Source organism: Ochotona curzoniae, unplaced genomic scaffold (assembly GCF_017591425.1).
Source record: "Ochotona curzoniae isolate NIBS_2020 unplaced genomic scaffold, NIBS_Ocur_1.0 contig_430, whole genome shotgun sequence".
NCBI lineage: Eukaryota > Metazoa > Chordata > Mammalia > Lagomorpha > Ochotonidae > Ochotona > Ochotona curzoniae.
Genome location: NW_024466219.1, coordinates 4,656,271 through 4,672,552, shown reverse-complemented (window position 1 = coordinate 4,672,552; position 16,282 = coordinate 4,656,271). Strand labels below are relative to the sequence as shown.

General features: G+C 37.8%; 1 protein-coding gene across 3 annotated transcripts in view; it reads left to right on the top strand.

Moving 5' to 3' along the window:
* BRINP3 (BMP/retinoic acid inducible neural specific 3) overlaps positions 1-16,282 on the top strand; it is a 397,330-nt gene that overhangs the window by 141,101 nt on the left and 239,947 nt on the right. The window lies entirely within an intron of this gene.

The window sequence follows — 16,282 nt, the reverse complement described above, 5'->3', positions numbered from 1 at the left end:
CAAAGACCAACCTCTCCCAGGTTTTCTTCTCTTTCATAATCAAGGTGTGACTTTCAACTTCTGTTAGCTCAATATTTTTTTCAATTCCAGATAAGGTTGTAGAATATAGATTCCATGTTGGTTTTGCTGTGATTTGCTATTTTACCTAACACAATGCCTTGCATATCTAACCATGACACCCATTCTGACAACCTCATTATGACTTTTATTTACATTCCCCTAGCAGCGAGATATATTGAGCCTTTTATTTTCTTCATGTGTCTGTTGAAAATTTACATTTCATCCCTTGAAAAATGTCTTTTTCCATTTTGTTGTTTGCTCCTAAATTTTGTCTTTTTGGCATTAATCATATGATGAGTAATTTTGCACTTAGATGGAGACTTTGAAATCAGAGAAAAGTACTAGAAATGCTGAATTCAGTATGCCAAAAAGAAAATACAGCAGGAAGCATCATCAACAACAGGTTTGGGAAAGCAGCTGAAAACAATCTCTAACACAGAAGATAAAGCTTTGAGAACATCTCAACACACACACACACACACACACACACACACACACACAAAGGTGAAAAACTTTGAAAAGTTGAAACAGTATTTAAAATTTATAGAACACTATCAAGTGATCAAGCATACATATCCAAAGCATTTTTGTAGATGCAGGAAGAGAAAATGAGTTAGAAATCCTATTCCAGTCAATAGTAGCAGAAAGCATTCTTAATGTGAAGAAAGGGATTTCCAAGTACAGGAAGGAGATTGAACTCTTAATATTCATGATCAGAATGATCTTCACCATACTGCATATGGATGTTTGATGAATAATATGTACTCCAATTATAAATAATTATATATACATGCACATATGTATGTTCATAAATCTGACTTCATGTGTATATGGGAAATACAGGAAGGCAGTTTTGTACATACTTACATGTTTTTCTGCTTCTTGTATGTATACTTGCTAGTTGTTAACTTTGAAAATCATTTAATAGTTCCTATTAATTTAATAACTTCCAAGTGTTAATTATTGAAGTACAATAATAATGATAATATATGTGTAAGTTATAATAAAGCGTTTGCTTCTCTTGTGGAGGAGATCAATAGGCAATAAGGCAGCTATGATATATGCCACCGTCAATGATAAATTCTGAGCTAGTACACAAAGTTTTGAATCTGGGGTGATTCAGTTATTGTTGCTGGGAAAATGAACTCTTAACTGCATTCTCAAGAAGAATGAGGTGTTCCAAGTTGATAGCAGAACGGGGAAGAGGGGAAGAAAAATGCATATTCTAAATGACACAGTTTTTTAAAATGATCCACATTATGATCAGCTGGAATGTTCACATTAATTTCAGCCACTTGTATTAGATATGTGCTGGAAAGTAGCAGATGTTCTCTGGATACAGGGAATCCAATGAACACCCATGATCAAAGGCTTTCAACGACTGATACCTTATCTGAAAAGGCATTACAGAAAAACTACACATCTGAAGGACTATGGTATTATCAAAAGAGAGGAACAAAGTTTGAGGAATTATTTATCCTACCAATTGCACCCTAACTGAACACCTGACTTCAGTTAGATCAGCAATTTATAGTCACAACTTCAATATTTTCCAAGTTACTGTAATTTATATAGGCATGCAGTTGAATATGTTTTTCCTACTCCATTTTTGAGCAATATCTTTTCCCTTCTAGGCTACAATGCTGTTTTTGGTATTTTTTTTTCTATGATATTCTCATAGGATACTTTTAACGAACAATTGCTTCAAGTCTAATCATGAGTACAGTGGAGAGACATGCTCAGCAATTTCAGAATACCTGGACTTTTCTCCAAAGTATTTTAACATGGCAAGCCTGTAAAAATGGCTACTTTTTTAGCCATACTGTTTCTAATGTTAGATACTCCAAAATGCCTTCTTTATTGTTTAGTCACTTATGTAACTCGTAGTTAGCGTATTTATTCAAATATGGACATTCTTTGAAGCAACCTGGTTATTTTCATCACCTTTGCTTTTAATTATCACTTGAGAAAACATATAGTTCCATATTTAGAATCAATTTTAGAACTGGAAGTTGCTAGACAATACTTCCCAACATATATTTAAAGAAGTACTTTGTTTAGAGTTAAGATTTTCTGTTCAGTTTACTCTTTTGTGAAGGGCAATGATATGTTTCACATAATTTTAAGATTCCTTTTCTGAGAGAAAAATGCTATTCTAAGCTTGGTTCACTGGTTTACTTTCTTTGATGACTGCTTTCTCAGGTTGCTTGATTTTAACAATAATCTTTAAAGCATTTGGATATTGAAATTTTACACAGTTTTTGTGTGTGTGTGTTTCCTAACTCTAATACAAATACTAAATACATGTGTGAATGTAATTCAAAGAAAACCAGATTAAAGATTTAAAGAAAGGGATAGAAGAATTTTCAAGAAATAAGGTTGTCTCAACTCGTCTTTCTAAATGCAGTTCTAAGCTTTGTTTCTGTTCTAAGTTGTCAACAATGGTTTCATTTCCTGGGGCAGTTGACTTTTATGACTTAGAAGAGTTTAGATGTTCCACATTCAGGGTCCTTTGAATCCCTTCTCTACTGAACATCTTGCTGTATCTTTTCTGGGATGGTCACAGTGCATACAGGTGCTTAGTGAAGTGCTGCAGAGGCAAGTAGCCATATGGAAGCCTCCTTCGTCAGACCTGTGGGTCTGCAAAATGCTGGAGGTCTGCTGAAGTACCTGAGTGAGGACCACAATCAAAATATATTGCAGGTTGATGGATTTCATAAAATGATCCAAAACTCATACATGTTTCTGAAACTCATTAATGATGGGTCACAGTTTCCATGATAACTTATGTAATGCCTATGAAATACAATCATGTTAAAACCAAATGCATAATTCATTTAGTGTTCATTACTTCTTTTTAAATTACTTTTATTCATCACAGTTGTCTTTTGGCTAGAGACTGTTCAGGTTATTGTGGACATGTAGGTTAAAATAATGCTAAATTATTCCGTTATTTGAATTTCTTCCAATGACTAATCATAATTTCAATCCATGCCTATTACTATCCATCTTTGAGCTAGATTATTTCTTATGTTCATCTTTGCAAGTACTTTATAGCAAGAATGTTCATAGATGATTGAGTATCAGTGAATATTTCATATTAACCATCTTCTTTCTTTTGTGGTCTAATTGTGTCCAATTTTATAAGATAAGTAAAAAAAGAATTTATAATGATTGGGAAAAGTATTCTCTTAGAATATTTAGAAAATCATGATGATCATCTTTTATAAGTGAGCCAGAACTGTATTACTTTAAAAATATGAATTGGACTGTAGTCACTAGACAAAAACATTGCCTGTTGCATTTGCACTGAAAGATATTTCAATGGCACTGACTACAATCCAAATAGCAATAATAGTTAAGCTCTTATCTTTAAACTACCCAGGTCATAATCAAATTTAGCCCAATATAGCTGTGTCGTTTATTTCTCAGTTTACTCAACTCAAGATTGGCAAGTTTAATGTAGCCAAATTAGAGGTTTTTCATTCACACAATAGCATTGCACAGTGGAAATTACTCACAGCAAAATAATTATTACATGAAGATATTGCGAACCCTTGCTCCCCTGAGATGAATGAAATTCACAAGTAAGATAGAAAATAATTTTCTCTTCATAAAAACTATTTTACCATGTATTTGATACATATAAGGGCACGTTAGAAAGTTCATGGGAAAATATTGAAATCCATGTATAGCTTTTTTTAAAATAAATGTGAAATGTATAACTAGAGAATTATGAAATGCCTTGAAAACATTTATGGGAAATTCTTGCAAAATATCTGTGTGGAATTTAATATTTTCTGTTTGAAAATAAATTTATCTTTTAAAACATTAAAACATTTTGTTTATTTAAAGGCATAGAGACACATACATACAGAAACAGTAGTATCTCCATCCCTTGGGTCACTCCTCAAATGTCTGGTAAAAACAGGCGGACAGGTACCAAACACTCCATCTGACTCTCTCATGTGGGTGTCGGGGATTTAGCTACTTCATCGTTTACTGCTTTCTCCTAGGGTCGTCCCTGACATGGGAAGCTGAGTTGTGATTTGAACCAAAGCACTCTAATGTAGGATGCGAGAGTAGAAAGAAGCATCTTAGCCATTAAAGTAAACATTCACTCTTAAAGTTCTCTTTTAGCCCCATTTCCTCACAAACTTTTTAAAGTATGTCCATATGATTAAATTATTGTGGTAAAGTGCTTATTAGAACATGTCCTTTAGGTGATCTGGGCTTAGAAGATGGTGTGAGGAAAAAAATATTCCCATGGAAGAAATAGACTCTGATATCTAAGGACTTTGCTCTGTATTCAATTTTTCAGAGAAAATAATGGTATCTAATGACAACAGAAGGAGGATTGAAGGACGTGTGGAGTTTATAGATTGTTGGAATGAATTCTGTTTTGACAATTTCATTTCCTTAAATATATCATCTCTTAACAGATTTACCATTAGATATAATATTAATCGTAACGGTAGAGATTCTTGTTATTATCATTGTACATTAACAACAAAATAAAAACATCATTAATTATTATATATCAGATACTCAAGTATGAATTGTTACTGTATATTTCTTGGCTTTACCATAGCCAAATGGACATGCTTGCTGTTTTCTTTCAAATGAACCTGCTTGCTATTTTCCAATTTCACAGTTGAGTTAGGGGAGAAATGGAAAAAAAAAAATAAACTGGCTTCACCTAGTAACTTACCTCTAGTAGGGAACAGATTTAACATTCAATGTCAGAGTAATAGGACTCTGTTTTCACCTTCCTATGCAGGTTTTGTTTTCCTCTCTCTAGGCAACTTATCTCTCAAGTTTTGTCCCTGAAAGTTCCACTTGTTTTTTTTTTTCCTGTATCTGCTCAGATGCCTACATATGTCCCTGTATATGTCTGAGTCATACTATGCTTCTATCCACAACTTGCAATCCTGCTCTATGCCCAAGTTCCAACCTGCTAATTCTGCTCACCTAGCAACCTGTTGGTTTCCCTCTCTAGCACTGTCCTTTAGTGAGGGCCATGTCCATCTGCTTGTCTTAGCTTCAGCTTATGCCTATGTTAATAATAGAGCATATTCTCTAAAATACAGTTACGAACAAATCATGTGAACGTGATCACAGAGCACTATGGCTCTTCACATAAACTGCATAAAATCCATGGATTAGGGATTTTTGTTTTTATTTTTTCTGAAAGATTTATTTGAACGATACATGCATGGGGTTAGGGTGTAGAGGAAGAGAGAGAAACAGAGAGAGAGAGAGACAGAGAGAGAGAGAATATATGAATCTTCCATGTGTTGGCTTACTCCCCAGAAGATGTAAAACCTGCAGCTGTACCAGGAGCAAGGAGTTTCTTCCAGGTCTCCCAAGTGAGAAAGCTGGGTTGTGAGTAGGATTGCCGGTGTTCAAACTGTAGCACCTGTGACATGCAGCATTGGAGCCAGCTGGGTCAGCGCTGGACCTAAGTCTGCACTTCTTCCCCTTATTTTCAAAGCCTGTAATTACTTAAAACTATTATAATTTTTCTTTTTATTTCCCATAAAATATTTCTATAACTTCTCTAGGCTCTAGCTTTATACAGATTTTTGTCATTTGAGACATAATTAATATGATTTAATATCTATTCATTTTCATTTTTGAAATCAAGCACATGTTAGTTTCTAATAGATAAATCAATCATTAATGACAGTTTCCATGACAACATTTATTCAACATGTATTCAACATAATTAAGACCAATTATGAAATTATTACTACTTTGAGCAGTAACAGCATTGATTTAATTGACTCCAACTGTCCCATCCCCCAGAGTATTCCACAGGGGAATTCTCTAATGCCCATGCAAGGGTAAGGATCCCTAATTGTAAATTTGATATTTTGATGCTTGAACAATCAGGTGTGTTATGGTTGCCACCTGTAGTCTGAGATGAGGAAAAAATTCATTATTATGAGTTTATTGAAACTTACCTCTCAACTCATGCAGATTACTAAACTATGATTTCTTAGTAATAATAGCTGATGACTTAGGAGTAAATGTTTGATTTAATTGTGATAATAGGAGGTAGAGCTGATGCTAGGTATTTGGGTCATTGGCCCATACATACTCGTATAGAGTGAATCTCATGAAAATGTGGGCCTTTGGGTCATGTTCTTTCTAGCTGTTCTCTATGATTCGTGGCTTGCCCTCTAACCATTTCTTCAGATTGTCCATGACCAGCTACCAGTCAACGCAGCTTGGAGGCCACCCAGTCCTGACTGTAACCTCAAAACTGCCAGGTGAAATAAACCTTTTATTTCTCCAAGAATCTCCACTTGAGTATTTTAGTAGAATCAACATAAAGTGGACTGGTATACCTCCTTAACACATTATTTGGCATGTAATGAAAATGAAAAACTTAGTGCAAAAATTGTGAAAAACAATATGGACATATCACTAAATACTAGAAATAGTATTTAGAAGGAAAGAGAGTGGAGGGAAAGAATGGGATTAGGGATGAAGGGAAAATGAAACATCATTATGTTCTTAGATTTCTCTCTGTGAACTATATGAAATCTGTTCTTGTATTTCCATCATATTAACATGATAATTGACTAGAATTGTGTTGCAGTAATTTTTGTGCATTTACTGTGGCCCTGAGAATCTAATGTGTCAATAAATTCATTTTTAAATCTCTCAGGAAAAAAAGAGGGGGAAGTACATAATGGAATGCACACATTTCACTCCACGAAATTGACTAGATATCTTGAATAGAAGCCGATGGCTCCAGGTTTGACACCCTTGGGATGTTGGGAGAAAATATTCCTTTTTTCCCCCTTTTTTTTTGGGGGGGTAGTGTTTTAACTGTGTATTTAACAGACATGGGGCGCCTCCAGCCTTTGTATCATATGATGCCCATGAAACCTTATGTTGTGGCCCTCCCAAGGCATTAACAAGCAGAATTCCAAGTTCACTAAGTCTACTGCAGGCTGACTTTTCACATAATAAGTTTGTATGGCCCATGAGTTATATCACAAATACGCAGATTGTCTTTGGTAGAAGTAGTTTCACACCACTGATAGCAACAATTGTTTTATAGGGAAAGCCACACTCTAGTTGTGCAGATTCATTGAACCCCCTGAGGTATCCCGCCCCGACTCCTTGGGCATTTTTCAGGTATAAGACCCCTGATGTAGAAGTGCTGACGATGGAAATGAGGTACTAATCCCAAGCAGAGACTGACAGGCTCCATAATATGGAGGTTACCCTGATGGATATTAATACTAAGGAGGGAACTAACAGTATAGCTTACAGTTCAAATAGTTTAAATCTCTGTTTTTGGCATCAGCATCCCACATCAAGGTGTTGGTTCAAGTCCAACATTCTGTGTTTCCATCAAATTTAGCTGAGAGTGCACCTTGGAAGGTAGTGGAAGATGGCCGAAGTGTCTGATCCCCTGCAACACGTATACCAAACTAGGGTAGAGGGATACTGACTTCGGCGTTGCCCAGCTCTGGCTGTTGTGGTCATTTGGGGAATGAACCAGCAGATGCAAGATTGATTAATGTCTTTGAGATTCTGTCTTTCAAATAGTTATCTATTTTTTTTTTTTTAAGAAATAAAGCAAGTGTGTGACATGTATGGTCTGCATTTTCGGCAGCAGCAGAGAAGTAATTCAGTACAATAACATGAATGTGTGAATATTGCTTTCTTAGAGTAATGTGTGTGTGTATCCTTATCAGTTTGTTTCTAAAATTCTTTGAGTTTTAGAGTGATGTTACTGTCGCCTTTTCATTATGCACATTTTCTAATGATGTTATCTGGTAAGGCCAGTTTAAAATGACTGTGAATCCTAGCATGGCTTCCTTTCTGTGAATATACTCATGCCATTTGTTCATAGATAACTTTTTTGTTATTGTTGCCATAATGTATACAATCCCACATGTGCTTAATGAATTGAACATCATTAATTATGCCTTAAACAGAACATTGTTTTGGATTGCCTTTTGCCACAGAACATGCAATGAAAGAACATGCATAATCTCACTTGTGTGTAGAATCTTTAAGAGTTGATATTGAAGTTCATCTCTTGATAGTATTGTGGTAGTTAGAAGCTGGGGATACTAAGCTGAAAGAAAGGGATAGGGAAAGAATGATTAGCTATTGATAAGTCACAAGAAAAAGAAGAATTGTGTAAATAAAATAAAATGGGCACATAGAAGTTATTAAACTTTTGCTCATTTTAGTATCCTGTGGCTAAAAGAAATTATACTGGACACTGGTGTATGGCTGAGATTTTAAGACTCCATTTAAAATCTTTACAACTCATGTCAGAGAACTGTGATCCGATCTCAGGCTCTGGCCTCTCCTTTGGGCTAAAGCAGATCCTAGGAGGCAGCACTGCAGGCTCAGTAAGTGGATTCCTGCCACTCCCTCAGTGGCGTGGCCTGTGTTCTCGGCTCTTGGCCATTCCCTTGGTGCCATGGACTGTGTTCTCGGCTCCTGGCCACTCCCTTGTTGCCTTGGACATGTCCTTGGTTTCTGGCCACACCCTGGGTAGCATAGTCTGTGTTCTGGGCTCCTGGCCACTCCCTTGATGGTATGTCTGTGTTCTGGGCTCCTGGATGTTCTCCTGGGTGGTGTGGGCATATTCTCGGCTCCTGGCTTCCTTTAGTGTCTATAATGAGCTGGGTGGGCATTTGGTGAAATCACATGTGGGACTTTCCCTCTCTTTCCCTGCCTCTCCAATAAGCCAATGAATATTTTATAAAAGAGTTTATATTCATCAAAAATGCTGAATGGAATGATTTTTCTGTCCTAACAATATTTAATTTGTTTTTAAATTGCCTTGTGTAGTTGTAAACACATGTCCTAGTTAGGTTAGCATGCAAAACCGGTAAGCCTGCCCTACTAACCAATATGAATAAAATTAACTACCAGCAGCTGCTTGCTTTGCTGTGAAGTGTAATGGAAGCTAGTTCTCTACTTGCCAAATACCTGAATCACAGACTGTGCTGTAACGTGCTAAAGCCCAGCGTTCCAGTTAGGCAGTAGAAAAGTAATACCTAAACTCCGGTGTCCTGAACATCTTTTTTTTTTTTTTTTTTTTTTTTTTTTTTTTAAAGATTTATTTTTATTATTTTTTCATTGGAAAGGCGGATATACAGAGAGGAGAGACAGAGAGGAAGATCTTCCATCCGATGATTCACTCCCCAAGTGAGCGCAACGGGCCGATACTATGCCGATCCGAAGCCAGGAGCCTCTTCCCAAAGCTTTGGGCCGTCCTCGACTGCTTTCCCAGGCCACAAGCAGGGAGCTGGAAGGGAAGCGGGGCTGCCGGGATTAGAACCGGCGCCCATATGGGATCCCGGGCGTGCAAGGCGAGGACTTAACCACTTGCGCCACCGCGCCGGGCCCGGTGTCCTGAACATCTTAAAGATAACTTCTCTTCATTAGAGCAGAAATTGCACCAGAGTAGATATTTGTGTGTTTCATATTGGGAAGCTTGCCTGGACATCGCTGTTTACAATCGTCACAGATCTCAGTCAGTGTCACATGTACTGTGTCTTTGTATTCATTGTGAGGATCAAAGTCAGAATCCAGGTACTCATTTTTGGTGATGTGGAGAGATATTTTTGTTATTTTGTTTTTTACAGTTTCTTCAGTTTTAAAGCTTGGAAAGGTTTTAACCTTTTCCCATATCCTACTCATATGTAGGTTTCATCTATCTGCCTGTCTATCTATCTATCTATACACATATATGTACACAATGTATGTATATGTGTGTCTATATATGCTATTTTTTATTTAAAACAGAAATATTAATGTCCCATAATGTGTCATACAAAGATCATAAAATGAGGGAGAATATATTGTCATGCAGATGGAATAAGACAATGCTTCTTTTAAACATATTTTTTAAATTTTAACTTCTTTTTAAATTATATCATCATTTTATGATTTAGTTCCATAAGCCCTGGATTTCCACTTCCCACCCCCCAATCAGATTCCCTTATATCATTACTATAGCATAGCTCTTCATAAATAGTCACATGTTTATCATTGCTGGCACGGACAATGGTAGAGTGTTCAGCATCCTATTGTCAAGACACTGCTAATACTTTCATTAGTAGTCCATCTTTGATCTGGAAGTAGAGATGCACACTACACTGTATCCTCACATCTGGATATGGTAGTCTCCATTACACAGTCACCACACATCCTTCTTAAATGAAAGGCGGCAATACAAAATCAACAGCAGGAAGAAAAATAGAAAATTACAATACCATTAATTTCTGAAGAGGTTTTGATATTTCAACAGTCCTGAATTGCTGGCCTTTCCACCGTTCCAAATCACGATGAAATCTCTCTCGAATCCACTGGTTGCAGTAGTTCACCTAAAGTGTCTCCATCTGCACAGATCTTCATTGCCAATGTTTGGCTGGGGTAGTTGATCAATTTGTTCTGTCCTCCTTTCCCCTGCCTTGATACCAGGCATCCTCTGGAGGCTAGAGTATACTGCCATATCTTCATGTACATTTGGATCCTGTCCACTGCTCCATCTGAGCCACTGAGCAAATCCAGCTCTAACACATCCACTCCCACAGTCAGCCCATGGAACCTGCACTTTTCTCTATGGTTAAGATTTTGAGTTCACCAATTCAGTTGGTAGGAAATCACCAAAGAAGCCTCATCTGAGGCCATCCCTGATTCTTGTGTGTGTTTGCCAATACAGGGTCCAGCACAGTCTGTCACACAGGTCAGCCTGCACACATACTGGTATTTGCAATTGCTAGGTCAGTTCTGTCTCCAACCCTGTGTTTCACACAATCCATTGGGTAATGGAACCCAGCTTGATCCTGCCCACATCATACTTGGCCTTCACACAAACCAGTGGGAGCTATGACCCACAAAAACCCCCACCAGACCTACCCCTGCCCTGGTTCCTGCCAGAGTCCAGCTACAGCTGAGTTCGGAACTTGAGAAGGGTGCATGGATGAGGCGTAAAGAGGAATTAAATGGACCACCACAATTCCATGATCATCATGGACAATGCATGAAAGCTGTCCACTTTATACAGAACCAAACTCTGGCTCAGACTTTTTACGTCATGGTCAAGTGGTCGTTTCTAAGGATAATTCTGCCATTTGTTTCATCTTAAAGCAGGATGTTACCCATCCTGACCCTGTGGTCAGGAAGTTCTCAATAGATGGAGCATATCAATCAGTAACACATTCCTACTACAATCCTCATTCTACAACTTAGTCTTGAATCAGTTAAGGGAGGAAATGCATCACAGAAGGAAGGAGCTAAAGATCAAGAAAAGAGGAAAAGAATAGATTCCCACTACACCTGGGTACAAAACACCCTTGATTAGCATATGGTCAATGGGGGAGGAGATTCCTAAGCATAGGTTTCTGCTGTACCCTTGATTAACATAGGATCAAAGGGGGCTTGACACCCTTGATCAGCATATGGTCAATGGAGGCACTGGAGACAGCAATAATGAAAGGCCTTTTGGCTAAAACAGTATCAGCAACATCAACTTCCAAGCTCACATTGATACTAAACATTAACTGCAGAGGCAGACAATGCCTAAATAAATTATAGAAATCTCAGCGGGGTTGTCTGGTGTCCATGCAAAGGGAGGTGGAGCTGCATTCAAGTAGAGACATCTGCCGGGCCCTGCCATACAGTGGGAAATTCCTTGCGGCCCTTGCTGCAATGGAACAGTTCTCTTCACACCTTCCTGTCTTCCACACCCATCACACGGACCCCAGCAGGTTCTTGTGCTTGCCAGTATATACTGCAGACTGGCCCTGTCTGTTCCACATCACATTCAGCTTTCATATACATTAATTGGCATTGCAGCCCAGTTTTTCCCAGCTAGCCTCATTAAGAGGTCCACACTAGTGCCAGCAGGTGCCACCATCCGTCTAAGCCATGCCTGCGCCTGACAGTTGGACCCCAGTGCCAGCATCTGCCAGTTGATGCCAGTCAATCCACACCCACACTGACTTATGAATGTACCAGAAGGTACAATCAGCCCTGTCCGGCTTTTCCCTGACTCAGCTCATATGTAGGCAAACAGATGTGACCATGCCCAGCCTGGTCTGGCCCCATCCCAGCTCTCATGCTCACCAGTGGGAATGGTGGCCAAGCAGGAGTGTCCTCGCAGCTCCCTCACTGGAGCTATTCCCAACACCCTCCACATTTCACATGTGCTGGTTGGGTGCTGTAGCCCAGTCTGGCACAGCCTGCCTCAGTCCGGCATTTTCCAGTATGTGCTGCAACCCTGTAAGACAATACTTTTGACTACTTAACAAATAATGTGACATCTATACATATTTTATTATATATTACACAATGTCTACATATATATATACAAACTTCTATGTATGAGACAACATGTGAGATATGTCTTTTTGTGTTTGACTTATCAGGGTCTGGTTAATATTTTCTCATGTATATATGCCACATTTTGTTTAACAAGTTATTGATTGGTGGGCTTCTAGGTTGGTTCTGTATCTTTGCAGTTGTTAATTGGGACACTGTAAATCTGGAAGTGCAGGTATGTCTTTCATGTACTCATCATTTTCTTTGGACATATTACCTGATATGGTATTCATAATGTTCTCTTAGAGAATAGGGACTCAGCTGAGGATATCATAGTGACACTGAGAAGAACATGAACTTGTTTTAAATAAGACCTTTTTCATTTGAGAGACAGAGAGAGAAAGAGAGAATATGCCAATATGTTTCCACAGGCTTGTTCATTGCTTGACTGGCTGTAACAGTTTTGTCTGGGCTAAACTGAAGCCAGAACCTAGGAACTCAATCCAAATCTCTCACATAGATGACAGAAAACCAATTACTTGAACCAGTATCTCTTCCTCCCAGAGTGTGCACTAACAGGAAGATGAAGTCAGGAGGCTGAGCTGGGGATTGAACCTAGGGACTCTGACATGGGAGCTTAAGCACTAGATGAAATGCCTTTGCTTCCCCATTTTTATTTTTGAAACAACACACAAATTTTTGTCATGCTGTCAAACAGACTGATTCTATTCTAGTAAGCATATGTGGAAAAGGGAATGAGAACTTATCTGACACTACTCATTATAACTGCTGGAGCTCAAGAAAATGTGTTTCTATTTTTGAAACGTGGATGTCAGCACTATTTAGTGTTGGTGGCCAGTCTGACATATTAGAAGGGCTGGACATGCATTGTCTGTGCTAACAGCATGCTCTATACACTGTGATTCTGGAACTATAAATTTGTGGATAGCTAGCACAACCAACAAAAAGGCAGAGCTCAAAATGAGGTAGACTAAACATCAGTCTCTTCCTCAGAGACGGAGTTTTTAGGTAGGCGAAATTCTGACTCTCAATTCAGGCCAGTATCTCCTCAGGGATTTCCTTCACTCTTCCAAACCTTGATTTATTTCCAAGTCAGTAGTTTTTTACCTGTCTGTTACCAGGAGATCATTTAAACCAGAGGTCTCATAAAAGATTGGAGTGAAATATCTGTCTAAGGATGTGTTAATTCTCAATGTTATCATATTGTGCACAATACATATGTGAAGGAGTAGAACAAACCATTCAAACCATTTCAAAATGTGGTTTTAGAAATGCTCTTTTTTTTTTTTTTTTACTTCTTTCTTCTTATGCACAGTAATAGGTACTGAAACTGGTCAGTCTGACTTCCCTACTTTTTGTCCTGTATCTGTCTCTTAAATTGGACAAAGATACACTGAAATCCAGTGTAAAAGTATATCTTTTACCAAAGGAAAATTTCATGTCTTTTTGCTGTCTCACATTAGAATTCACATATAAAATAAGGACATCTAAAATTTTTATCTACAGTGTTCTTGAGCTAAGTAAAAAAAAAATGCTTTGAAGATAAGAAATGAGGAACTCACTGTTTGCTTCAAGTCTGACTTAGAGAAAATGTCTAACCACACAGCTTTTTTAAAGGAAAGGGTTTGGTTGGTTTTATGTTTTTAAAAAAAGTATCAGAGGAGGTTGCTGTGTGGGCAGTAAGACAGGATCAGCATGGATATTTAAAAGCGGATGAATCATTCACAGTGAAATCATTCTAATGGAATATTCCAATATTGTGCGGATAGAAAATGAGGAACATTATCTGTCACTTTTAATGGCCTTGTTTCGCATAGTAGAGTGGTTTCTAGGCAGCCTTCTGTTTTTCTTGTCGGTCACCATCACCATGATTTGAGGCATGAGCCTTTTGCAACTTGTTCAGACACAGCTGAAGGGCTTGTGAGAGCCCTCCATGTTATCAGACTCAAAGGGAAGAATTCAGTTTTGTTTTGACTAGTCTGGGATTATTTTCTATTTCCAAAAATATTCTCATTAAAATATGAGGCATCAGGGCAGTCTGTACTGCAGCTGCCACTTCTTGAAGTGTTCTCTGATGCTTTTAGAATGATGTGAACAAAACAGATGAACCGTTCTGAGAAGCTTCTGAAAGTATCCTGTGCTGCAGTGGGTAAGGGAGGTTGGCTTGTGGTTGAGCATTCCTTGGGATTCCAGGCAGACTGCTGTGTGTCTGCATTGAAAGGTGGAAACAGATCTTTGTTTTTCCATTCAGGATCAGCTGTCTTCTGTCTCTTGATATAGAAATGTGTGAAAAACTCACATCTCCCAGTGTCTAATAGCTCTCCCTCTCACAACTGGGAACCATGCCCAGCAGTCATTCCCATGGTTGGGAAAAGGGGTTTGCACTTTGGGAAGTGAAGGTGCCATCTCCGTGGCTCTTCCTCAAACTCCCTGGAACCATTTCTAAGCTTAACTCTATGTTAAAGATGTATGACTCCTCATGATTTCTGCAGAGTTCTTGGATAGCATGCATAAGCTAGTAGAGGTGAGAGGGGCACAGGTTATCAGAAAGAAATCATGCTAGTGCATGTGTGCACATTGATAAATAAAACCAAGCCTGTGCTTAAAATGAGGTCCTTTTTAAGTTAAACATGATTTTTGTTTTCATATGGATGTTTTAGCTGTTCACATTGATTTTATAAATATCTTAATTAAATATGTACACATATTATCACACACAGTAATAGCATTGTTATAAATCTTATTTTCTGTCCTAGACATTGTGTGTGAAGCAATCAGCAGCTCTTAGCTTTCCTTATTCTTTGAGGTTTGTCTCTCCAAGCATGAAGTTAACACAGTGTATTTAAACCAAAAGTCTAAAGTCTTCCCAAAATGTAAAATAGATTCTTTTTTTACTTTGGTAATCTAGTATATTAAAATATAAGCCCCAGAGAAAGGAAAAACACTTTTAGTGACTACTGCAGCGTAAATGAATTTTGATAATGATAGCTCATGGAAACATCAAGTCGCTTACTTTATCACGTATCACAGACTTGTATTCTGAACGATGGGTACACCAGCATTCTCATGGAGGGATTCATTGGCAGGACTTTTACCTTGTATGGTGTCTCAGGAGGTCACTGAAGAGTTCTGTTCTGTGCCACATGTCACTTCTGAGAGGAAAAATAAAAGGTTTCAGTTCACAAGATTCCTGGACTTTGCCTGTCAAAACATCAAAACATAAACGTGATTTGTCAAAGCACATGCTGCAGGTGTGCTGCATTAGCTCCGTGCAGACTCTAAATTTTTTGTATAATGAAAATTTCCCTCTAATAATTTAATGATTGTGGCATATTGAAATTTTCCTCAGAAGATCTTACCCATATTTTGAAACTGTTTCATATATTCAATCCAGGTTTCTAATAAAGAATGTGATGATTCATGCATTCTTAGAAATTTCAAAACAGTAGTTTGGGAATTAGATTTCTTACAAATTTCAGTGAAACAGAAGCAAATTTATATCTTTGCATACTAAAAACCAATCTAAAATGCCTTTGATAGCTTTAGTTCAAACAATTCACTAATTAAAAATTAATATGTAAGTAGTGTTATCATTTTTAGAATGGAATAGTTTTTAAGGTAGATATATCCTATTTTTTTATTACTTTTGTTCTTAGAAATCTTACTTTTCTAGAGTGATTTCATCTTTAAAGGGGATAGTAACCCAACATAACTTTAGTCTTCCTTCTGTGACACTTGGAATATTTTGTTCCTTGGAAGTGTGTCCTAGTTGTTTGATCTGCAGCTCATTCCAGTAATTCTTGTTCCTGAGTTCTCTTTAGGCTCTCTTATCATGACCTCCAAATACCAATCCATACTTTGCTCAAAATTTGCAGCTAATAACCCCCCT